Genomic DNA, 26,017 nt, shown 5'->3' with positions numbered 1-26,017 from the left:
GCTCACACCTCTCCCCCCAAAACACTAAGCTCACACCTCTCCTCCCAAAACACTAAGCCCAGAGAGTCAAACAGAAATTCAACCAAACTTTCAAAAAATAGATCATTCCAGTCTTTTCTTTTTTTCTTTTATTTCTTTTATTTTTGGCTGCATTGGGTTTTCATTGTTGCGGGCGGGCTTTTCTCCAGTTGCGGGAAGCAGGGGCTACTCTTTGCTGCGGTTCGCCGGCTTCTCATTGCAGTGGCTTCTCGTTGCAGAGCATGGGCTCTAGGCATGCAGGCTTCAGTAGTTGTGGCTCGTGGGCTCTAGAGCACAGGCTCAGTAGTTGTGGTGCACGGGCTTAGTTGCTCCGTGGCATGTGGGATCTTCCCAGACCGGGGCCCAAACCTGTGTCCCCTGCATTGGCAGGTGGATTCTTAACCACTACGCCACCAGGGAAGCCCTATCATTCAAGTCTTATACAAATCCTTCTGGGAGGTGGGGATGGGGGGGTTAGTTCCCACCTCATTCTTTAAGGTTGGCATAATCTAGATACCAAATCAAATAAGGGCAATACTATAAGAAATAAAAATTATGGACCAATTTCATCTGTGAACATACATTCAACAATTCTAAATGAAATATTAATAAGTTAAATTCAACTACACTTTTTTTTTTTGGCCACTCCATATGGCATGTGGGATCTTAGTTCCCTGACCAGGGATCGAACCTGAGCCCCCTGCAGTGGAAATGTGAAGTCTCAACCACTGGACCACCAGGCAAGTCCCTCAACTACATATTTTTTTAAAAGACCATCATGATTAAGTTGGGTTCATCCCAGCAATGCAAGGGTGAGTCAACATTAGAAACTTGATAAATGTCATTCATCATATTAACAGAATGAGGACAACCACATGACCATCTCACAAATGTAGGAAAAGCATCTGATAAAATTCAATACTCATTCTTCACACACATACAAAATCTTAGCCAAATAGCAACAGAAATGCCTTTAACCTACAGAGTATCTATCAAAAATCTATAGCAAAGATTATTCTTAATGGTAAAACATAAGGAGCACTTCCTTTTAAAAACTAAGTGCAATATAAGAATGCCCACTGGGCTTCCCTGGTGGCGCAGTGGTTGAGAATCCGCCTGCCGATGCAGGAGACACGGGTTCGTGCCCCGGTCCGGGAAGATCCCACATGCCGCGGAGCAACTAAGCCCGTGAGCCATGGCCGCTGGGCCTGCGCGTCCGGAGCCTGTGCTCCGCAACGGGAGAGGCCACAACAGTGAGAGGCCCGCGTACCGCAAAAAAAAAATAAATAAATAAAAAAAAAAATAAATAAAAAAAAAAAAAAAAAAAAGAATGCCCACTGTTGGGACTTCCCTGGTGGTCCAGTGGCAAAGAATCTGCCTTACAATGCAGGGGACGCTGGTTCGATTCCTGGTCAGGGAACTAAGATCCCACATGCCGCGTGGCAACTAAGCCCACGTGCTGCAACTAGAGCCCGCATGCTGCCAACTACAGAGCCCATGCACTCTGGAACCTGTGCACCACAACTAAAGAGGCCACGTGCCCTGGAGCCTGCGCACCACAACTAGAGAAGAGAGAACTCGCATGCCACAACTAGAGAGAAGCCCGCGCACCACAACTAGAGAAGAGAAAACTCGCATGCCACAACTAGAGAGAAGCCCGCGCACCACAACAAAGAGCCTGTATGCTACAACTAAGACCCGACACAGCCAAAAATAAATAAATAAATAATAAAAAATTAATCTTTAAAAAAAAATTCAAAACAAAATAAAAACAAATGCCCACTGTTACAAATTATATTGAATACTGTAGCCAAAGTCCTAACTAGCATAGTAAGACAAGAAAAAGAAACAGTGTACACATTGGAAAGGAAGACACAATTACAATTATCATACTTTAGTAACTAGGTACTAAACATAGATCTATATACCAAAAAAGCTTATATCAGCAAACAGAAAATGGAAAAAAAGAGGAAAAACATACTATTTACAATAGTAACAACAAATAAAGTATCTAATAATTAAATTTAAGAGAAGATTTGAGAGACCTTTACAGAGAAAAAGAAACTTTACTGAAAGATATTTTTAAATATCTAAATAGCTAGAAAGATATACTATGTTCAAGGAAAGGAAGGCTCAATATCATAGAATAAAGTAAATGCATGTGTAGATTAAAGCTTCTGGAATCTTGGGCTCATATACAAGCAAGTCCCATTTTTAATAACAGCTTTTGAATTTTTATGTAACTTGACTTAGATTACTCACTTTGATGGATATTTTTGCAATTGGTATAAACTTATTAGGCACTAATTATATATACTTTTTAACTAATTGTAGCAAGAGTTGATATCACACTTCAGAATTCTGACAGCTGCAAGGAACAAGTATGAGTGAAGAGCATATGATCGGTACATGGCTGAGTTCTAGTTGAATGCACTGTGGTCCCACTGATTCAAAGGTCATTCAGTGTGCACAATCACCACAGTGTAAGTTCTAATAACCACTCCTGCAAGTGATGAAATGTTGCCAACATTTTACATAACACGTATTCAATCTTGATAATTATCAGTGAACACTGCCAAAACACCATCTCCTGAAAAGTCACCTAAAAATGTAAACATTTATTTTGAATACAAATTCCTCTTACAAGAGGAAAACAGACAAAACACACTCATCATACAATGATCATATTGAGCTCAAAGCGTACCTCTAGTGGACCTATGTGTGGTGCTTACACATACAATACCCTTTGTACATGTGAGACCAATAAGCAGTTGCCCAGTCTGCTTTTATAATAGATCTAAACTTGATCAAATGAATAATTTTCTTTAGGTCTAACTGTTTCAATTTTAATTTTGGTTTACGTAGATTTCATGAGCTGCTTAAACTTTGCTTTATCCAAATTTCCTAATAGAGTATTAAAAATAATGATCATCTGTTTTACTGGTTGCTAGGCGATGATAATACTAATAGTTAACATTTATTGAATGCTTAGTGTGTGGCAGGCACCGTTATAAGTGCTTTGTATACAGTAAATCATTTAATCTTCACAATAACCCTCATCAGGTGGATAATATTACTATCACCATTTTACAGATAGGAAAACTGAGGTACAGAAAAGTTAAGTAACTTTCCCAACGTCACACAAGTAAGTGGAGACGCTTAGTGATTCATACCCAGGTAGCTGTCTCCAGAGCCCAGACCCTCAATTACTATATTATATTTCTTTTCACAATATTTAAAAGATACACAAAATTACTATGGATGAAAAAACTCACCATTAAAAAAATTATCAATAAGAGTTAAACGACAGTTAAGCAATATTAATATCAATACAACTTATCACAGGTTGATACTTCACAGCTATTTCAAAGTTTCATGGCCATGATTAAGAGTTTTGAAGTTGGACAGACCTGGCTCTGAATCTTGACTGTGCCCTTTACAAGCTGTGTGACTTTGGACAAGTTTCGTAACTTCACCAAGCCTCAGTTTCCTCATCTGTAAAATGAGAATAATAAACATCTCACAAAATTGTTGTTAGTGACATAATTATTGCTACATTACATTTAAATCCAAACAAAACAACAGATATACAAAATAAAAAGAGGAGGTTCACAATTTCCCCCAGAAATCACGGCTTTGTTATAAATAACAAAGATGAACACTCCAAGTCACCACAGCAACTGTAAGACTCACATACAAACAGAACCATAATACCCTCTAATTCATAATAAATAATTCCCCTGGATAAAAGTCAAATGCCTAGAGGTAAATTACTGAATCTTTGAAATATAAAATACCATATATACATAGAGAAAGACACAAATAGATAAGACGTTGTTTGTTGACAACGACTCCCACGAATCCCGTTCCACGCATACAGTTTCTAAGACTAGCAGAATTCAAGGGGCCCAAAACAGGAAGAGCGGTGTCAAGAAGGAGTGATTCCTGGCACTGGTAGGAAGAAATTTTTTTAAGAGAAAAACAAAAAGAAATAAACGTCATCAAAGTAGGGTACAACTATCGTTACCACCAAAGAGTGATTGTGTCCCTTTACACCTGGCATTTTACACTAGTCAAAACAAGTGAAACTGTCACTACTGTCTTTAGAACCTCAGTAAAATAATTTTACAATGAATAATGAGATTTCTATCAATACCTGCATTTACCAATAATACGTCCATCTGTGATAAGGTTAGGTGTTTCTTTGATGGGGGTGATTTTAGCAATACAATACAATGATCATTTTTAAAAAGTTAAAATAGTAAGAATTATATTATACAAAAATCCCATAGGATAATTTTGTTAAACAGTTCATCAACACTATCATCAGGGCTTCCCTGGTGTCGCAGTGGTTAAGAATCCGCCTGCCAATGCAGGGGACACGGGTTCGATCCCTAGTCCAGGAAGATCCCACATATCACAGAGCAACTAAGCCTGTGTGCCACAACTACTGAAGCCTGCACGCCTAGAGCCCATGCTCAACCACAAGAGAAGCCACCACAGTGAGAAGCTCACGTGCAACGAAGACAAATGCAGCCAAAAATAAATAAATAAATATATTTTTAAAAAAATACTATCATCAAGGTTTTTGTGAAGTTACTAGTCTAAAATATGAATTATATTAATTATTAAAATGACGTATTACATAAAAATAAGTATTAAAATGAGTGTGTTCATTGTAGCTCAAAGATTTAATAAGGAAAGAACTTCCATCCTCCCAAATATCCCCTTTTAACAAATAATTGCAAAAATGGCCTTCAAATTTTCTTAATAAATTTGTAAAATTATCTGTCTGGAACAAAGGCCATCTAATTTTTACAAAGCACCTTTTTAAAAAAAACTTACTAGTTATATAGGAAATGTTCAGGAAATCCTTAAACTACCTATTTTATAAAAGTTTAAAGAAATTAACATAGGACATGAGGTGCTCGAGGTTACTACGCCAGAACGGAAATACAAACAAAAAAAATCAGGTCCTTTGACTCTGTATCTTAACAATTTGGAGTTTTTCTACCTGATCAGCATTTCCTTCACTACTCTAGTTTCTCTAAATGATGAGAATAATTTTTTTGTCCTTTTCATGAGTTCTACAAATCCCTGATAAGGTCAAGTCGGTTCAATCACAACTCAAATATTTTAATTTAGGAATTTTTAGGTAAATTTTTTACCTAAATTTTTTATGTAACTTAAAGAAAATCTGCAAATATCACTATTTACATTTTACCCCATTTGCTTTGTCAGTCTCTTTCTTCCTCACACATTTTTTTCTGAACCACGTGAGAGTGAGTTGCAGACACTATAGCATTTCAGCTCTCAATATTTTCATGTAGTTACCTAGAACACAGACTTTCACTTAGATAACTACAGTATAGCTAACCAAATCAGTATTGTGTCAATGTTAAAATTTCTACTATATAATTACAGCCCATATTCAAAAGTCATTAACTGCCTTAAAAATGTCCTATAAAGCCATTAAATGTCCTTTTAAATGTCCATTTAAAAATGTCCTCTGATCTCCCCAGAATTCAATTCAGGATCATGTACTGCATTTAGTGGTAATGTCTCTTTAGAATCCTACCATCTGGAACAGTTCCTTAGTCTATGTCTTTTAAGACTGATATTTTTAAAGAACACAGACCATTTATTTTGTAGAATGTTCCTCAATTTAGGTTTGTCTGATGGTCTCTCATGTTTAAATTCAGGCTATGCATTTTTGTAGGAATGTCACAAAGTCATGGTGGGTGCTTCTCACTGCATCATATCAGAAGCTGCAAGAGGCTAGTGGGTTCTATTACCAGTGATGCTAACTTTGATCACTTGGTTAAGGAGTATCTGCCAAGTTCCTCCACTGTGAAGTTATTGTTTTTCTCTTTGTAATAAGTAAATATTTTGTTAGGAACTGTCTTGAGACTATGTAAATATATTCCTCATCAAACTTTTACCCCATAGTTTTGGTACCTGCAGAAGATTCTTGTGCAAAGTACTATTTTAATTGTTCCAAAATGGTCATTTTCTAATTCCAACAGTTCTACGCCTATTAGCCATTTTAATGAGTTACTTTCCCTTCTCCCCAACTTAGTAATTTATTCATTCACTTACTGATATTTATGTGGTTCTCATTTTTTCAATGGGTTATAATCTATAACTATCATTATTCATTTGGCCAATGGATGCTTCTCCAAACTGGTTCCTGTTCCTTCTGACTGTCCCCACCATTCTTTGACTATATCCTTACTTTCTGAAACAATAATATGTTTCAGCCTCCTCTTGTACTTTTCCTGATCCAGTTCCTCCGGGGATCAGCCATTTCTCCAAGGAGCTGTGGTTTTCTTTAGGTGGCGAATGGTTTTGAAACCAGCATATGGGAGCATATGTGTTCACTGTAACTGCTTCTAGGCCTCTTAGCAAACAAAGCTGGAATATACACAAATACACACATCTACGCATATGCATACACATATATATGTATACATACAAATACACACATATGTTTCTAAGAGAGATACATAACTGTATACATGCATACATGTATGTTTCTCTGTCTTTATATAAATAAATGTTAAAAACCATGAGTTCATAACCTCTGATTCACATCCAGCAACACAGGGTTCATTGGAGTCTTTTCTTCCTTACATCTAAAACTCCCTTCTCCAACAATGAAAAACCTGGCTCCCATTTTCCTCAATACACTCATTCATTTGTTGAGTCCTAAATTAGATAGAAAATAGTTTCAAAATTACCAATTCACACCATTACAAAAAACAGCCTACAAATTAGGGTTTGTTATTTGTTTACAGCTCTTTTTATCTTGAATTTCAAAGTACAGGATGCTCAAAAGTTATTTGGCTTACTTTCTCCCTTCAATGTGTCTATGTTATTAATTTGAAACACAGGTTTATTCGTTTCCGTTTATATTTTAGGGTTTTATCCCAACTTTATTTTCTTTTATTTTTTAATATAAAAACATGTTATTTATGTTATTAGTTTGAAACATAGGTTTATTAATTTGTGTTTATGTTATTAATTTGTTTATACTATGTTATTTAAATTATGTTATTAATTTGAAACCCAGGTTTATTTGATTCTGTTTATATTTTAGGGTTTTATCCCAACTTTATTGATTTTCTTTGCTGATTTTTTGTTTTGTTTTGTTTAGTATCTAGAACATTAGCATGACAATGTTCTCTGATATTCTGCACTGATATCACATGCAATGATACCAGGGGTTCTCTCTCAGCCTGTGATTGTAATAAACTTCATAGTTTGGAAAGTATATTTCCCACAAGAAATTAGCCTTTCTGTAGCCAATCACATGTATCTACCATCATCCCACTGAGGCCCAGCTGTTTTCTGGGAATTATTGTTTCTAGATATAGAAAGAAGGATAAAATGAAATGGGCAAACCCTACTCCAGCAACAGATATTACTTGTAAAACAGTTTTCAAACTATGCTACTTAGAGAGATGCCACAGGGTAGAAGAGGGCAGGACCCAGTGGGTAGAACTCCAGGTCCCTGCCCTGACTTGAATTCAAGCTGTTATTGCTTTTACTGATATAATATATCGAGCTTCAGTCTGAGATTTTGTTCATACAATTCATTCAGCAAACATTCACTGAGTGTCTATGTTGTCCCAGGCACTGTTGTAGGTGCTTCAGTGAAAAAAGCCTTCATGGGACTTATAATTCTAGTTGTGGGAGGGATAAACTATAAACCTAAGTAAACTGTATAGTTAGTTAAAAGATGAAAGTTATAGAAAAAATTCAACAAGATAGTTTGCAATATTATATAGCATGTCCAGTTTAGGTCTCACTGAAAAAAGAATGCTTCCTTTTATATGAATAATTTTTTTTAGTTTGAAAGTCATTAGGAGAGAAGAAAAGCAATCCAATTTTTCAGTTGGTACTAACCTTATGTCTACAGGCCCAGGGACAGACCATGAGAAAAAAGTCATAAAACATTTTCCTTCCTTCTTTCACTGAATCTTAGCCAAAATCTAGAAATATTTAGGTTGGTTTTTCTCAATCCAGATCCTCTACTTTGTAAGTAATTACATAACTCTCCTAGATTCTGGCAAAGGGCTTTCCACCAATCTCAAACTCAAAATATTAAATTTCTTTTTTTCTTCAAACGATTTTAGTGGGAAATCGATAGAGGCAATATCAGGGCTGTTAACTACTCTTTTAGACCTTTAATCCTAACCAAATGACACTATCACTCCCCTACATTCACAATCAACAAAAGACTAAGCTAGCTAACTAATCTTTCTCAGTTGTGCTAGACCCATACCACTCAAATCCTAAAAAACTGAGTTTGTTTGAACCTAAGTGCAGAACTTTATAATAACCACAGGTAACAGTTAATCAGCCCTTACCATGTCCCAGGTATTGTTTTAAATGACTTATGTATATTACTTCTTTTATACTTCAAAACAACCCTACGTGATAAGTACCATTAGTACATCCCTTTTATAGATGAAGAAACTGAGAAATACAACCTGCTCAAGGCTACAAAGCTTCTAAGTTATAGAGCTGGAATTAAAAAACAGGCAGGCAGTTAAGTTTGTGCCATTAACTGCACATATTAAACTGATTCTCAAAAAATCTTTACATAATGTGTTCTAAATTCTATCTTGCTAGATTTAACCAATTCAGCCTATGGAGGGGGAAAAAAATCTGACTTCAATGCTGTCATCCCATATATATGCTATTTTTCAAAGCTTCAACTGAATACTTGATCACCATGCCATGAAAGGGTCCAATGAAACTATGAATAAAAATGTGACCAGGAATAGTAGCAAATCAAATCCAACAATGTATAATAAGAATTATACACCACAACCTAGTGGGATTATTCTCAGGTATGCACAGCTGATTCAACATTTGAAAATCATTTAATGCAATCCATCACATTAACAGGTTGAAAAGAAAAGTCACATGATCATATCAAGAGATATAGAAAAGGCATTTGACAAAATCCAACACTCATTCATGATAAAAATTCTCAGCAAGCTAGGAGTAGAGAGGAATTTCCTCAACTTAATAAAGAACATCTACAAAAACCTACAGCTAACATTTTACTTAATCATGAGAAACTAGAAGCCTTCCTGAAAAGATCAAGAACAAGGCAAAGGGACTTCCCTGGTGGTCCAGCAGTTAAGACTTCATGCTCTCAATTCAGGGGGCCCAGGTTCAATCCCTGCATGCCACAACTAAAAGATCCTGCATGCCATCACTAAAAGATTCCACATGCCGCAACTAAAAATCCACATGCCACAACTAAAGATTCAGCATGCCGCAAGTGAAGATCCCATGTGCCTGCATGCTGCAACTGAAGACCCAGGGCAGCCAAATGAATAAATATTTTAAAACAAAAAAAAAGGAACAAGGCAAAGATGTCTCCTCTTACCACTCCTTTGTAAAATCATATAACTCCTAGTTAACATGATTAACTAGGAAATGCTACTTAAGAATAAGACAAGAGAAGGAGATAAAAGGTTTACAGAATAGGAAGGACAAAGTAAAACTGTCTTTGTTCACAGATGATATGACCATCTATATAGAAAATCCAAAAGAGTCAGCAAAAAATCTCCTGGAACTAATAAGCAATTAACTATAGCAAGGTTGCAGGATACAAGGTTAATATACAAAAGTCAAACACTTTCTTATAATATACCAGCAATGAAAAAGTGAAATTTGAAATTAAAAATTATACATTTACATTAGAACCTAAAAAATTAAATAGTTAGGTATAATTTATGGCAAATCTAACAAAATATGTACAAGATCTTGAAAACTATAAAATTCTGATGAACAAAGTCAAAGATAAACTAAATAAATGGAGAGATAATCCATGTTCATGGATAGAAAGACTCAATATTGTTGAGGTATCAATTCTTCCCTACTTGATCTATAGATTCAATACAGTTCTGATCAAAATCCCAACAAGTTGTTTTGCAGACATCAACAAACTCATTCTAAAATTTAAAGCCCCAAATGGACCCACATAAACATTGTTAACTGATCTTTGACAAAAGAGCAAAGGCACTATAATGGAGAAAAGATAGTCTTTTTAATAAATGATAGTGGAACAACTGGACAGCTACATGCAAAAAAAATTTAGACACAGACTTTACACCCTTCACAAAAATTAATTCAAAATGTATCGGAAACCGAGATGTAAACTGCTAAACTATAAAACTTGAGAAGATAACATAGAAAAAAAAAATCTAGATAACCTTGGGTATGATAATCACTTTAAAAATAAACCAAAGGCATGATCTGTGAAAGAAATAACTGATGAGCGAGACTTCATTAAAATTAAAAACTTCTGCTCTGCATAAGACACTGTCAAGAGAAGAGAATACAATCCACAGAATGGGAAAAAATATTTCCAAAACACACATCTGACAAGGGACTGTTATCCAAAATATACAAAGAGGGGCTTCCCTGGTGGTCCAGTGGGTAAGACTCCACACTCCCAATGCAGGGGGCCTGGGTTCGATCCCTGGTTGGGGAACTAGATCCCACATGCATGCCACAACTAAGAGCTTGCATGCCACAACTAAGAAGACTGCATGCTGCAACTAAGAGCCCACATGCTCCAACTAAAGATCCTGCATGCTGCAACGAAGATCCAGCATGCTGCAACTAAGACCCTTTGCAGCCAAAATAATAAATATTTAAAAAAATATATACAAAGAACTCTTAAAACTAACAATTCAATTTTTTAAATGGGCAAAAGACTTGAACAGATATCTCAACAAAGAAGATATACAGAACTTACCTGGTGGCGCAGTGGTTAAGAACCCACCTGCTAATGCAGGGGACACGGGTTTGAGCCCTGGTCTGGGAAAATCCCACATGCCACGGAGCAACTAAGCCCGTGCACAACTACTGAGCCTGCGCTGTAGAGCCCGCGAGCCACAACTACTGAGTCCACGCACCACAACTACTGCAGCCCTCGCGCCTAGAGCCCATGCTCAGCAACAAGAGAAGCCACCACAATGAGAAGCCCACACACCACAACAAAGACCCAACACAGCCAATAAATAAATAAATAAATAAATAAATAAAATAAATTTCTAAACAAAAAGGAAGATATACAGATGACAAGCTCATGAAAAGATGTTCAAAATCATATGCCATTGGGGAACTGCAAATTAAAATGACAATGAAATACCACTACACACCTAATGGAATGACTAAAATCCAGAACACTGACAACACCAAATTCTGGCAAGGATGTGGAACAACAGTTACTTTCATTCATTGTTACTGGGAATGCAAAATGGTACAGCCACTTTGGAAGAGTTTGGCAGCTTCTTACAAAACTAAACGTACTGTTACCTTACAATCCAGCAATCCCCTCCTCTCAGGTATTTACCCAAAGGAGCTGAAAACTCCACACAAAAACCTGCACATGGTTGTTTATAAAAGCTTACTTCATAACTGCCAAAACTTGGAAACAACCAAGATGTCATTCATTCATTCATTCATTTTTGTGGTACGCAGGCCTCTCACTGTTGTGGCCTCTCCCGTTGCGGAGCACAGGCTCTGGACGCGCAGGCTCAGTGGCCATGGCTCACGGGCCCAGCCGCTCCGTGGCATGTGGGATCTTCCTGGACAGGGGCACGAACCCGTGTCCCCTGCATCAGCAGGCAGATTCTCAACCACTGCGCCACCAGGGAAGCCCAAGATATCCTTTAATAGATGAATGGATAAACAGTAACTGTGATACATCTAAAGAATGGAATAATATTCAGCACTAAAAAGAAATGAGTTATCAAGCCATGAAAAGACATGGGGAAACCTTAAGTGCATATTACAAAGTGAAAGAAGCCAATCTAAACATACTGTATGAGTCCGACTCTATGACATTCTGGAAAAGGCAAAAATATGGAGATACTAAAAAGATTGTCAATGGTTGCCAGGGACTAGAGGGTTTTCAGGGATAAAGAGGCAGAACACAGAAAATGTCAGGACAATGAAACTATTCTATATGATACTCTAATGTTGGATATGTTATATATTTGCCAAAACCCATAGAATGTACAAAACCAAGAGTGAACCCTAATGTTAACTACAGACTTGAGGTAATAATGATATGTAATTTAGGTTCACTGACTGTAACAAAGGCACCACTCCAGGGCCAAATGTTACTAGTTGGGGAGGTTATTTATATGTGAGGGCAGAGGGAATATATGAACTCCCTGTACTTTCTGCTCTATTTTGCTGTGAGTCTACAACTGCTCTTAAAAATAAAGTCTGTTGGGGCTTCCCTGGTGGCGCAGTGGTTGAGAATCCGCCTGCCGATGCAAGGGACACGGGTTCGTGCCCCTGTCCGGGAAGATCCCACATGCCGCGGAGCGGCTGGACCCGTGAGCCATGGCAGCTGAGCCTGCGCGTCCGGAGCCTGTGCTCCGCAACGGGAGAGGCCACAACAGTGAGAGGCCCGCGTACCACAAAAAAAATAAAATTAAATATATAAATAAATAAATAAAAATAAAGTCTGTTAAAAAAAAAGAAAAAAAGACCAGACCCAATGAGGATACTTACAATAGGCCCAAAAGACTTCTCTCCAGGATCAAGTAGGCATGGAACCATATATGTTTGCCCTTTGTGTATAGCATTTTACATAGTTATCAACTCACCTACCTGAACTATCAAGAAACCCACATTTTGGGTGGATGTAGAGAAACAGGTGAAAGGGATGAAGAAGTACAAACCTCCAGTTAGAAAATATACAAGCTGCAGGGATATAACATACAGCATAAGGCATATGGTCAATAATATTACAGGACTTCCCAGGTGGCACAGTGGTTAAGAATCTGCCTGCCAATGCAGAGGACATGGGTTCAATCGCTGGTCCAGGAATATCCCACATGCAGCAGAGCAACTAAGCCCGTGTGCCACAACTACTGAGCCTGCACTCTAGAACCCACAAGCCACAACCACTGAGCCCATGTGCCACAACTACTGAAGCCTGCATGCCTAGAGTCCATGCTCTACAACAAGAGAACCCACCACAATGAGAAGCCCTCGCACCGCAACGAAGAGTAGCCCCCGCTCGCCTCAACTAGAGAAAGCCTACACGTAGCAACGAAGACCCGACACAGCCAAAAATAATCAATTAAATAAATTTTTAAAATATATTACAATAACTTTGTATAGGGACTAGACTTATCGTGATCATTTCATAACATATGCAAATATCAAATCACTATGTAGTACACCTGAAGCTAATGTAATACTGTTTGTCAACTATATTTCAATTAAAAAAGAAACCCACATTTCTATATCTTAATCCAAAAACATGTCTCAAAAGAGTAACAGTTCCTCTTCCCATATTAGACAAAAACATCTAAGTGCTGCTTAATTCTAAAATTATTTTTTAATGCAGTTTGTAAAAAACATTGTAATTTGAACCAGAAAACATATCATATGAATTGGGGACCAATTATAGGACAGATACTCTTCTAGACTGTAGACTGTGGAAATAAGGCAGAGAATGAACCAAAGTCCCTATCCTCCTTCCTGGTGGTGTATTCTATTTGGGGAGACTGTGAAAATAATAAAGAAACAAATATATAATATGTTATGTTATGAAGAAAAATCAAGCATGGTGAGAGGAAAGAAAGTGTTGGGGTTGGAGGGTAGATAGAAAAGACTCTCTTTTAAATAAAGTGATAAAGGAAGGCTTTGCTCATTAGGTTATACTTGAGCAGACAATTCTGAAGGTATTGAGTAGCAAGAGGGTAAGCCCAAGTAGAGAGGTGGGAGAGAACATTCCAGGTCAAAGGAACAAGTGCACCAGTCCTGAGGCAGAACTATGTTCCCTGTGCTAGAGAAGAGCAAGGAGATGATGTGGCTGCAGCTCCCACAGTGAAGGGAAGGTAGAAACTGAAGTCAGAAAGGAAGCCAAGTGCTTCAAAGGGTTTCACAGGATATTTGGTCTATTTATCAGAAATACAATAAATCTTGGTCTTCTATTCTTAATAAGACAAGCCACTGGAAGGTTCTGAGCAGAGGAATAATGAGATTCATATTTTTAAAGGATCATTTTGGTTACTGTAGGTAAACAGATCATAAAGCTGGAACTAGTTAGGAGGTTATTAAACTAACTAAACTAGTTAGAAGATTCTGAGCAGAGGAATAATGAGGTTCATATTTTTAAAGAATCATTTTGGTTACTGTAGGTAGTAAACAGATCATAAAGCTGGAACTAGTTAGGAAGCTATTAAACTAATCCAGGTGAGAGGTGATAGTGGTTTGGACCAGAGTGATAGCAGTGGAGATAAGATAGGTCAGAGAGATAGGTGGTCCACTTTCTATCTGTGCCCTCAGCTCAAAAAGAGACCACACCTGGAGCAGCAGTTGCACGAGAAATCACCAAATGAATAAATTTACAATAATCCACAGTCATTTTCCAGGACATGTATCTTAAGATATATCTTAAGACTGGAGCTGACAGGATTTTGTTGATGAATTGAATGTACAGAGTGAGAGAAAGTGAAGAATGAAAAATGACCTTAAGGTTGCTGGGCTGAGCAATCGCAAAAATGGAGTTGCCATTTACTGTGATGCAAAAGACAGAAGGTGGAGTAGGCCGAAGGGGGTAAATCATAAGTTTGGTTGTTAAGCCTGACAAAATGTAGACGTTTACAAATGAAATAGTTATATATTGTAACTATTAGTATATGTCATGTCCTATAGAGCTTAGATACCTTGAGAGCAGAGTTCATGGTTTATAGTTGTACAATAGTAAAAAGGCCTACCATTTATTGAGCACATTTATCAATTAGAGCTCATTTAATACTTCTACTATTGCTTCTATTATTAGTATATAACACATGGGAAAATTCTGGTTCAGAGATATTAAATAATTCTATTCATCCTTCGGACTGCTGGTCAAATATCACTTCCTCAAAGTAGCTATCCTTGACCACCTCCATCATCTGAACTAAATCTCTATAATAAGCTCATAATACCCTATACATCTCCTCTACCGTTTACCACAATATAAATGAATGTGTTCTTGGTATCTCTCCTCTCTACAAGAATATAAGCTGCATGAAGGCAGGACACCCATACGTTAAGTTCACTACAACGATTAATATATGCATTAAATCGTTTATAATATTGCTTTATTATTTTTTAAAATTTATTTATTTATTTATTTATTCACTCATTCATTTTTGGCTGTGTTGGGTCTTCGTTGCTGCACGCGGGCTTTCTCTAGTTGCGGCAAGTGGGGGCTACCCTTCATCGCGGTAGGCAGGCTTCTCATTGTGGTGGTTTCTCTTGTTGCGGAGCATGGGCTCTAGAGCACAGGCTTAGTAGTTGTGATGCACAGGCTTAGTTGCTCTGTGGCATGTGGGATCTCCCCAGCCCTGGGCTTGAACCCATGTCCCCTGCACTTGCAGGTGGATTCTTAACCACTGTGCCACCAGGGAAGCCCTGCTTTATTATTATAAATTATTAATATTATTTAATAAATGACTTAATAAGTAGAGACATTCATTACAAATTATTATAGAGTAGATCAGACCAATTCTCTTGGCAAGATAAACTATAAAAACAAAAAAAAAAATAAAGAAGGCAGCCAGGATGTAAGAAGTCAAAACACCAGGGGCTTCCTTGGTGGCACAGTGGTTAAGAATCCACCTGCCAGTGCAGGGGACACGGGTTCAAGCCCTGGCCCAGGAATATCCCACATGCTGCAGAACAACTAAGCCCATGCACCATAACTACTGAGCCTGCGCTCTAGAGCTCGTGTGCCACAACTACTGAGCCCACCACCTAGAGCCCATGCTCCACAACAAGAGAAGCCACTGCAATGAGAAGCCCGTGCACTGCAACGAAGAGCAGCTCCTGCTCACCACAACCAGAGAAAGCCTGTGCACAGCAACAAAGACCCAATGCAGCAAAAAAATTTAAAAAAAAACAAAATATCAGCAAAAAAGGAAATGCACAGTTAAGCTTAACATTCTCCACTACTTTTTCCTCTTGAGGCAACTAGCTGCAGACTAGAGCTTTTAGCAGTCTTACAGGCCTGCAGAGACAGAAATCAGAGTTCAAGGCTTATCAAGACAAGCAGGATTTGAGGGGCTAAGATTTCAGAGAGAAGGCAACCATAGAAAAGTGAGTCTGGACATCCTGTACTGTTTTTGCCCTCAGGCTATTTACTGAATTCTAACCTCTGTGGGGCCAAGAGGCCAAAAGCCAAGCAAAGTGCCTATTTTAAAGCAAAATGGTAAGTAGAATTTTTGGTAGTCTCACAATGCCAAGAAAAGAAAAATTACAGCCCTGGCAAACACCACAGGATTCTATTTGATACCTCTGAAGGACAGTGCTCTTGGATTAAGGGGAAACTGGATTTAAACCAGCCCTTAAGAGGCTTAAAACAAAGCCTCAAGTCATCTCAAGCCTGTATTGAATCAGGGTCATCTGCTCCTGCTTCTAACTACCACCAGAAGAAAATTAGATCCTCCCTAGAGAACAATATCACCATCAAGAGCCTCTCATACATGTTTGACATTCATTTTTTAAATTACCAGGAATCCTAGGAGACAAGACCAGATGACTGAAAGCCAAGAGTAAAAGCAGACAATAGAAAAAGACCAAAAGGGGATACAGATATTATAATTATTAGACACACACTTTAAAATAATTGTGATTAATATGTTCAGGAAAATAGATGACAAGATGAGAATTTCACCAAAGAAGTGGAATCTACAAAAACAAATGAAAGATAATTAATTTAAAATTCTAGAACTAAGAAATATATAATAAAAAATTAATAATAAAACAGATCCTTGTAACAGCAGATTGGATACGAAATGAAAAAGAAAATAGGTCAACAGATGAAGAACAGGTTAAAAAAAAAAGATGGAAAATACAGAAAGAAGGAAGGAAGGCAGGGAGGAAGGAAGGAAAAGAGAAGGGAAGGGAGGGAAGAATGGAGAGAGGGAGAGAAGGAGGAAGGAAGGGAAGAAGGGAGGAAGGGAGGGAGGAAGGGAGGGAGGGAGGGAGGAAGGAAGGAAGGAAGGAAGGGAGGGAGGGATGCAGAGAAAGATCTAGCGCACATCTAAAACTCCAGAAGAAAGTGAGTGCAAGAGTGGGGCAAAAGCAGGACTTCCCTGGTGGCGCAGTGGTTGAGAGTCCACCTGCCAATGCAGGGGACACGGGTTCGTGCCCCGGTCCGGGAAGATCCCACATGCCACGGAGTGGCTGGGCCCGTGAGCCATGGCTGCTGAGCCTGAGTGTCTGGAACCTGTGCTCCGCAACGGGAGAGGCCACAACAGTGAGAGGCCCGCGTACCGCAAAAAAAAAAAAAAAAAAAAAAGAACACATGGAAAACAAACTCCCCACCCTTACCCTGGCCAAAAGCTTGCCAACCAACACACATATAAGTGAGGCTATTCGATACCATTTGGCCCTAGCCAAACCACCACCAGACTACAGAGACCAATATACCCCAAACTGACAATCCACAGAACCATGAGCTATTAAATGATTTATTTTAAGCTACTAAGCCTTTTATTAAGTAAAAACTAACTGATACAGCACTAATATGTGTAAGTAGTCAGTGGTTCTCAAACAAGGTTGCTCCCAGGGGACATGTGGCAATGTCTGGAGACATTTTTGATTGCCACAACTGGGTGAGTACTACCGGCATCTAGTAAGTGAAGACCAGGGATGCTGATAAGCATCGTATAAGGTCTCCACAACAAAAAAATTATCCTCCCCAAAATGTCAACAGTGCCCAGGTTGGGAAACAAAAAGTAAAGAATGACAGAATGAGGCAGACTTTAGAACAATCCTATCCAACAGAACTTTCTACAATGATGAAAATGTTTTATATCTGTACTACCCAATACAGTAGCCACTAGCCACATCTGGCTAGTAAGTCCTTGAAATGTGGCTACTTTGATGGAGGGATTACTTTTAAATTTTATTCAGTTTTAATTAATTTAAACATAAATAGCCACATATGGCTAGTGGCTTCTGTACTGAATAGCACAGCTCTAAAATTGAAAGCTAGTGATACTGAGAGTAGTAAAAATTAGGTTGGATAACAGTGGAAACGGGTTTGATAAAGTTAAGGCCCATAGTCACTTGCTACAAATAAATATTCCGAACATTCTTCTCTGTTTCAATATCTATCAATTCTAAAATGTACTACACTGATAAAACTATAACTGAAAGTTTTTAATAAATTTACCATATCCTGCAAAAAACCACAATTATTCAGGAAATGCTGACTGACAGACAACCTTAACCAGAGGGCTTTTCTAGATTATTAGCATGAAAGCCCTAGGAATTTCCTAGGGCTTTTTTTTTTCCTCCCCGAAGTTTAAAGTGATCCAAGAAGAACTGCTGCACTTTAGAGGCCTTCAAATTGTACCAAATGAATAGCTTTCTTTAAAACATTAATTTTTATTGGTGTATAGTTGCTTTACAATGTTGTGTTAGCTTCTACTGTACAGCAAAGTCAATCAGTTATACGTAAACATATATCCCCTCTTTTTTTAGATTTCCTTCCCATTCAGGTCACCACAGAGCACAGAGTAGAGTTTCCCGTGCTGTACAGTGAACAGCCTTTAATCAAATCATTTCAGGTAATTAAATATTCATTTACTCCCCTGCAGCAGTTCACTCTCCTTTCTTATTCTCTTCTCTACTCTATCCTATCCACCACAAGAGAAAGAAGAAGTTAATCCAATGCTGGTACACTTCCAAAGATTTTTTTTTTTTTAACTTGTCAGCATTAAGTAGGTCAGTTTTCTGCTCTATTGGGTGTTTTGGCAATAGGTTTTCTTACTAGAATACAGTGGCTACTCAGCCTGGCAAGCACATAACACAAAGAAAAAAAAGACTGAATAACTCTCCTAAGGGAAGAACAGGCTGCCTAATCTCTAGAAGAAAATCCCTGAGTCTTAACTGAATACTACCAGGAAATTCTGACAGCAAAACAAAACAAAACAAAACAGAAGTAAAGAAAGTTCCAATTCAATATTTGTTCTATATAGTGAAGTCTAAAGATTTTAAACGCCCTCAGTGCCTAGCAACCCACAGAGATTTTGTTGAGACTCATATGTTATCAGCCCAATTATAATCACTGAGATTATAAATCAAAGGAAAGGTAATAAAGGATACTCAATCTATCAGATGTTTTGTTAGGCAGTCTAATAGAAAAAAAACTTTATCACTAAAATGAAAATTATGGAAAACCTCTCCCTTGTAAGATATAACTTCCTTGTGAGGACTTTTTTTTAAGTGAGAAATGACTTAAAACTTTTAATGATTGTATTACAGCAGAAAGCAGATTTCATAGAAGTTTATTAGAATAAATGATTTATACATAATTAAGCTATCGTTATTTCTTTTTTTTTTTTTGCGGTACGTGGGCCTCTCACCGTTGTGGCCTCTACCGTTGCGGAGCACAGGCTCCAGACGCGCAGGCTCAGCAGCCACGGCTCACAGGCCTAGCTGCTCCGCAGCATGTGGGATTTTCCCGGACTGGGGCACGAACCCATGTCCCCTGCATCGGAAGGCGGACTCTCAACCACTGTGCCACCAGGGAAGCCCTGAGAACTCATTTTTAATCATTTGTCAATCAAATATTAAAGAAGAAAACTGAAAGATACACATTCAACTAGTTATTTTATTCCATATCAGACCAAAAGTTCCTGCAGGGGCAAGATTAATATTCCCTATTAAGAACAGTGGTTCAGGGAGTTCCCCAGTGGCCTAGTGATTAGGATCCCAGGCTTTCACTGCCATGGCCTGGGTTCAATCCCTGGTCAAGGAACTGAGATCCCACAAACCACACGGCCAAAAAAAATAACAGTGGGGCTTCCCTGGTGGCGCAGTGATTGAGAGTCCGCCTGCCAATGCAGGGGACACAGGTTCATGCCCCGGTCCGGGAAGATACCACATGCCGCGGAGCGACAGGGCCCGTGAGCCATGGCTGCTGAGCCTGCGCATCCGGAGCCTGTGCTCCGCAACGGGAGAGGCCACAACAGTGAGAGGCCCGCATACCACAAACAACAACAACAACAAAAGAACAGTGGTTCAAATGAAAGAAAGGTCAAAACAATATATTTACTGAATTTGTTTTCCAGAAAGTTTCAAGAATTTTGACAAATTCTAGAAGAAAAAAATGGAAATACTACAAACCATATCACTCTTTAAAATATATATATATATTTATTTATTTGGCTGCACCATGTCTTAGATGCAGCATGCAGGATCTAGTTCCCTGACCAGGGATCAAACCTGGGCCCCCTGCAATGGGAGAGCGGAGTCTTAACCACTGGACCACCAGGAAGTCCCCAGATCACTTATTAATGTGACTACAGAACACACTTAATAAATTACATGAAAAAATAATGCACTGTGTTCAATATTCATATTGTTATAAAATATGTTGACATTTACTTTACCATATTTCACTGTTAGAAGCAAAATATTTAGAAATATAGAACATTCCAGATATAATATAAATTCCAGAAAAAAGCCGGAAATTCACTCACATTCATCTTTACTTAAGAACTGAAATAAATGCACTGCTAGACTTTTTCTTTTCTTAAAGAAAAGGAGTTTCAGCCAAGAAGCTAGCCATTCTCTTTTCCACTGTCAGATGTTAAAAGTAGATAAAATCTAATTTAAATAAGTAAAATTTTAAAATCTGAATGTCAAAATATACAACGGCTATACAGAAAAAAACTCCCAATACTTATAAATTCTGGCTCCTAATTTAACAAAAGTCTTTAAAATAAAGTACTTCCAGCTTATTGTCTATGTGGGCCAAGAAGAGTCACAAGTTCTTACTGGGATCTTTTCCCCTGTTTTACCAGCTTGGCACCATTAGTAGCAACTTTCACAGCAAGCAAGTCTTCATACATTTTAAAGTTGTGTTTCAGAATGAAATACCGTGCCAGAGGTAAGGAAAGAAGAATGATCTAACCATTCACAACAGGGATTAAAGGTAGGTACTCACAGATATAGCCACATACGATGTGTTCTGCAGCAGGAAAGGCATAGTTTTTTGTGTCTTTTTATTATTTATTTATTTATTTTATTTATTTATTTTTGTGTGTGTGTGGTACGCGGGCCTCTCACTGTTGTGGCCTCTCCCGTTGCGGAGCACAGGCTCCGGACGCGCAGGCTCAGCGGCCGTGGCTCACGGGGTCCAGCCGCTCCGCGGCATGTGGGATCTTCCCGGACCGGGGCACAAACCCATGTCCCCTGCATCGGAAGGCGGACTCTCAAGCACTGCACCCCCAGGGAAGCCCTAAACTGTTCTCTTTTTAAAAGTATAAATAACATTAAAGTACTTTACTGTTGAAGATAATGCAGGTGAACTGAGTTCTAGGATGTATAAATGGATACAAACAGCTAAAAAAGAAGATCTTTAATACAGCTACTTTTCTCTATATAATAGAAAAAGAACCTAAAATGAAGTTGATGTAGACTTCAGGTGGGAATGGAAACTAGTACAGCCTTTTTAGAATACAATTTGGCAATATGCATCCAAAAACTTTTACATGAAAATATATCTTGGAATTTATCATGTAGAAATCATCACATCAATCAGATAATTTACAGTACATCTGTATACTCTACAGTGCTTCTCAAACTTCAGCATGCATCAGAATCACCTAAAGAGCTTGTAAGACCACAGACTACTGGGGCCCCAACAGAAGAGTTTCTGATTCTGTAAGTCTGTGTAGAGGCCAAGAATTTGCATTTCTAACAAATCCCAGTTAACACTGATACTGCTGGTCTAAGGACCACACTGAGAACCACTGAGCTACAGAATGGACTTCTATGAAGCCACTGAAAATGAAGTAGATCTATATATATAATGTATATATGCAATAGTGTACTGATAAATTGGCTCTGGACAGAACTCAGCAGGGAAGGGGAAGGCCTGATTTGTAGCATTTACCAATTTCTTTAGTGTAACTACTCCCACCATAGCTAATATCAAGTTACCAATGATATGGATTTGCATAATTCTTTAATTACTGGCTCTGGTAAGTCAATGATTTAGAAAAATATCAGAAAAGATATAAGGTAAGGGACTTCCCTGGTGGCGCAGTGGTTAAGACTCCATGCTCCCAATGCAGGAGGCCCAGGCTCAATCCGTGCTCAGGGAACTAGACCCCACATACATGTCGCAACTAAGAGTTCGCATGCCCCAACTAAGAGTTCGCATGCCCCAACTAAGAAGCCCAAGTGCTGCAACTAAGGAGCTTGTGAGCTGCAATTAAGGAACCCGCCTGCAGCAACTAAGACCTGGCACAACCAAATAAATAAATAAATAAATATTTTAAAATAAATGCACAGACACTATATGTCAAAAAAAAAATGATATAAGGTAAAATGGTAACAGTTATCTTTGAGTAGAAGGATTACAAGAATTTTATTTTCTTTATGGCTTTCTATATTTTCTTGATTGTTCTGCAATGAACATTCTTACTTTTATAATAAAAAGCTATTAACATTTTGAAAAATAAAATGAAATTATCAATTTAGATTAGAGTTTTTTATAGTTGAAATTTAGCAGCCCTCTATCAAAGGAGACAGTGATATTTATTAAATGCAGGTCTAAGTCTACTCTTGCGCTATCTTTCTCTGCTAACCTGGCCTTGCCAAAGTGGGAAAAAAAAAGAGAGAAAGATAAGGCCCAACAGGGAAATCTTTGAACTCTAGCCCTGGAACATCAAGGGCTAGATGTCATCTTTATAAAATGAAGCATTAACAGCTGCCCTAGAATCCAAGGAGAAAACAGACTGAGGCTGCAACTTGCTATAAACCCAGTTTCACAAAGGGAGCAAAAGCATGATACCTCTCTAGCCCTGCCTCGTCAAAATGCAGGATTGATTAATAGTTCACCAAGGTATTGATAATGAGAGGAAAAACCGTAAAAAGCATAAATGTGCCATAGTAGATTAAATAACTTAAAGCCAGAAAACGGAATGATACGCACCTATTTACATGGTGATGTAAAAAAATTTCCAACAACAGGGGAAAATGGTCATAATTTATTGTGAAGTGAAAAGTATAAGTTATGAAATTGTGTATATGATCCTATTAATAATAAAAAATACATATTTGTGTATGTGTATACGAATTTGTACATGCATGAATATTTAAAGACCAGAAAGATACAGCCATATTAATAGCAATTACCTCTGGACTGGAGTATTAGAGATGACCTTTTTGTATCTGCCTATTTGTATTTTCAAAAATATCTACAACTAACAAGTATTATTTGGGTAACTTTTTTTAGTCAATATGCAGGGGAGACACAAATGATATCAAAGTATATAAAGAGATACCCAACCTCACTCTATCACAGAAATGTAAATTAAAACAAAATACTACTTTATTCCCATCAGATTGACAAGACTAAAGAGATGGATAAGACCAAATGCTGGTGAAGATTTAAGGAAATGGGAACCCTAATACTCTGCTGGTGGGAGCATAAACCGGGAAACCATTCTGGAAAACAATCTAGCAGTATTTAGTGAAATTAAGTATGTGTATGGACCACAAGTCAGGAATTCCTTTTTTCAGTATATACTACAGAGAAACCTTTGCACAAGTCTATAGGGGATATGTATAAGGAAGTTCATAGCAGTACTATTGTATTAGCAATTTTTAAGCCACACCTAGAAATCCATTATCAGAGAAATACATAAGTAAAATGTAGAAATGCATATAAAAGGCAATATTATACAACAGTCAGTAGGTATAAACTAGATTTATACATGTTTAAGTCTTAAAACAGTGTTGAGCAAAAAAGAATGAAATTCCCAGCACAAAATCATTATACCAAGGTCCCAAAATTCAAGCCAGTTTCATCTTGCATAACCAAAATCTCACCTTCACAACTAAATTTAAAATTCATTGTTTCCTGTTTCCCATAGTACCCAGTAAGATGTTATTATGTAATTATAAAGCACCTATATGTTGAACATCATACTGAAATAAAATGAATGCATTTCTAAAGTAAAATGAGTGCAATCATATAATTGTGACAGATACTGTTTACTGGCTACCCAAAAAGCCACTCCCAAATCCTTCCTCTCTCCTTGCCTCTCACTGTAGAGGCCAAAAGGCTAACTATAGTTAGAAGTGTCCATATAATCCAATTTTGGCCCATGAGACATTAGAAGCACTTCTGAGCAAGTCACTTCTAGGAAAGCTTTTGCTTGGCCTGGATCTTTTGCCTTCCTCCTTAATTGTGGAAGGCTAGAGCTACAGTAGTTATCTTAGGACCATGAAGGCCAAGCAAATCACAAAGATATGGGCCCCAACATTGTTGAGTCACTGAAGCAACATGAGCAACTGCCTACTTCCAGACTTAAGTAAGAAAAACAAACTTCTCTTTGATTAAGCCTTGTAGTAAGATTTTTAATTACTTACAGTTTATACAATCCTTATATATCACTGTATCAGAAACTCTACAACTTTAACTGTAAGTAATAAATTAGCCTCACAAAGTTCTAACCTCCTGATAAGGACTGTTCTAATGAGTATCTGCTCACAGACCTGTGGGAAGTCTGAGCTGAGGGAAGAATGAGAGAGAACAAAAATATAGAATCAGGAAGCTCTCTAGGCTCTGAATTGCACACATTGTAAGAGCCCAGACTCTCAAAATAAGCACCAAGAGTATATCATCAGGAGAGCCATCTCCTTGAACAATAACTTAAGCCTTCAAGAGTCAAAATAAAAGCCCTGGAACATTAAGACTACCGTCCAAAAACAACTCATACTGTTAATATTCTTAGGTATTATAATGGTATTGGATAATGGTATTATTCTTTCAACATTCTTATACATTTGAATGTTTCATAATAAAAAGTTGGTGTTAATGTTAATTTCCTGGTTTGGATATTGTGCTATAGCTATGTAAGATGTAACCACTGGAGGAAACTGGGTAAAGAGCACACACAACCTCTCTGTCCTCTTTTTACAACTTCCTATGAATTTAAAATTATATCAAAATAAAATGTTAAAACAAAATGTTGGGAAGACTTCCAGTTTAGTAATAAACACACACCTCTCTTTTATCTTCCACTGAACTGAACTATAAAACCTGGACAGAATGCATGAAGAACTATTTGAATACTCTGAAATGTAAATATTACAGGTAGATCTGGGAAGAGCACCAGAATTAAAAGTATCACCTAACTTGCTGTGAGTTTACCAATTTTCCCCTCTAGTATCCCCCAGCCTGCACTCAACACAACCCAAAACCCAGAAGTAAGCACTATTGTGCAGGCAGAGAGATACAGGAGAAACCCTCTAGCTCTGGCTCAAGGCCAGAAAAGGGAACTCCTAAAGTGCAAAGAAAGTGGGGAAATCACTTGGGTATTTTTTCATTCTCCTTTCTCTCTCATGTCCCAGCCCCCAGGTCTTCTGTGGTGGGTGCAACAGCAACAATAGCAAGATCAACTGGGAATGGAAAGCCTTCAGGAGTGAAAATTGTGAGGGGAACATTACTCTCCATTCAATGGAGCCCTGCCTCCAAGTGGGCAGGCCAAACTCCATTGTTTTTTTCCTTCGCTCTCTGTTCTCAGGAAAGTGACTCCATAAAGTTGTTTATCAACTCCTGAGCTCACTCTCAACTTGTGTAGGTATGAATCTGATGCTAATTAACATAATAAAATCTTTGAAAACTGAGAAAATGAGTAGACCTCCACCCAAATTCCAGACTGACCAACGAGTGGAACACACATGGGACAAATGTGAAATACACTGAAAAAGCTCTGAAAACTGAATTGACATTGGAACCACAACCCACAGAATGCTAAAACAAAAATATCAACATTTTCCACAGACTTTAAAGAAAATCTAGAATCTCATTACATAATACTCAGAAGGTCCCAGATACAAACCAAAATTACTCAACGTAAGAAGCAGCACAAAAATCTCTGCTCACATGGGAAAACACACCACCAATGAAGAGATGAACTTAGAT

The 26,017-nt window shown here is 37.9% G+C and overlaps 1 protein-coding gene across 13 annotated transcripts in view; it reads right to left on the bottom strand.

Moving 5' to 3' along the window:
* The window catches only part of NUMB (NUMB endocytic adaptor protein), a 183,321-nt gene that overhangs the window by 92,298 nt on the left and 65,006 nt on the right, over positions 1-26,017 (bottom strand). For 6 of the 13 annotated variants that reach the window (XM_067028183.1, XM_067028189.1, XM_067028193.1 and 3 more), the window contains exon 3: positions 3,429-3,513. The exons of the other annotated variants lie outside the window; for them this stretch is intronic. The gene's annotated coding sequence lies outside the window, so the exon portion shown is untranslated. The remainder of the gene's footprint in view (positions 1-3,428; positions 3,514-26,017) is intronic. 13 annotated transcript variants of the gene reach the window in all.

This window comes from Kogia breviceps, chromosome 3 (genome assembly GCF_026419965.1).
Source record: "Kogia breviceps isolate mKogBre1 chromosome 3, mKogBre1 haplotype 1, whole genome shotgun sequence".
NCBI classification, from domain to species: Eukaryota; Metazoa; Chordata; class Mammalia; order Artiodactyla; family Physeteridae; genus Kogia; species Kogia breviceps.
This window is presented reverse-complemented; position numbering and strand designations above follow the sequence as displayed.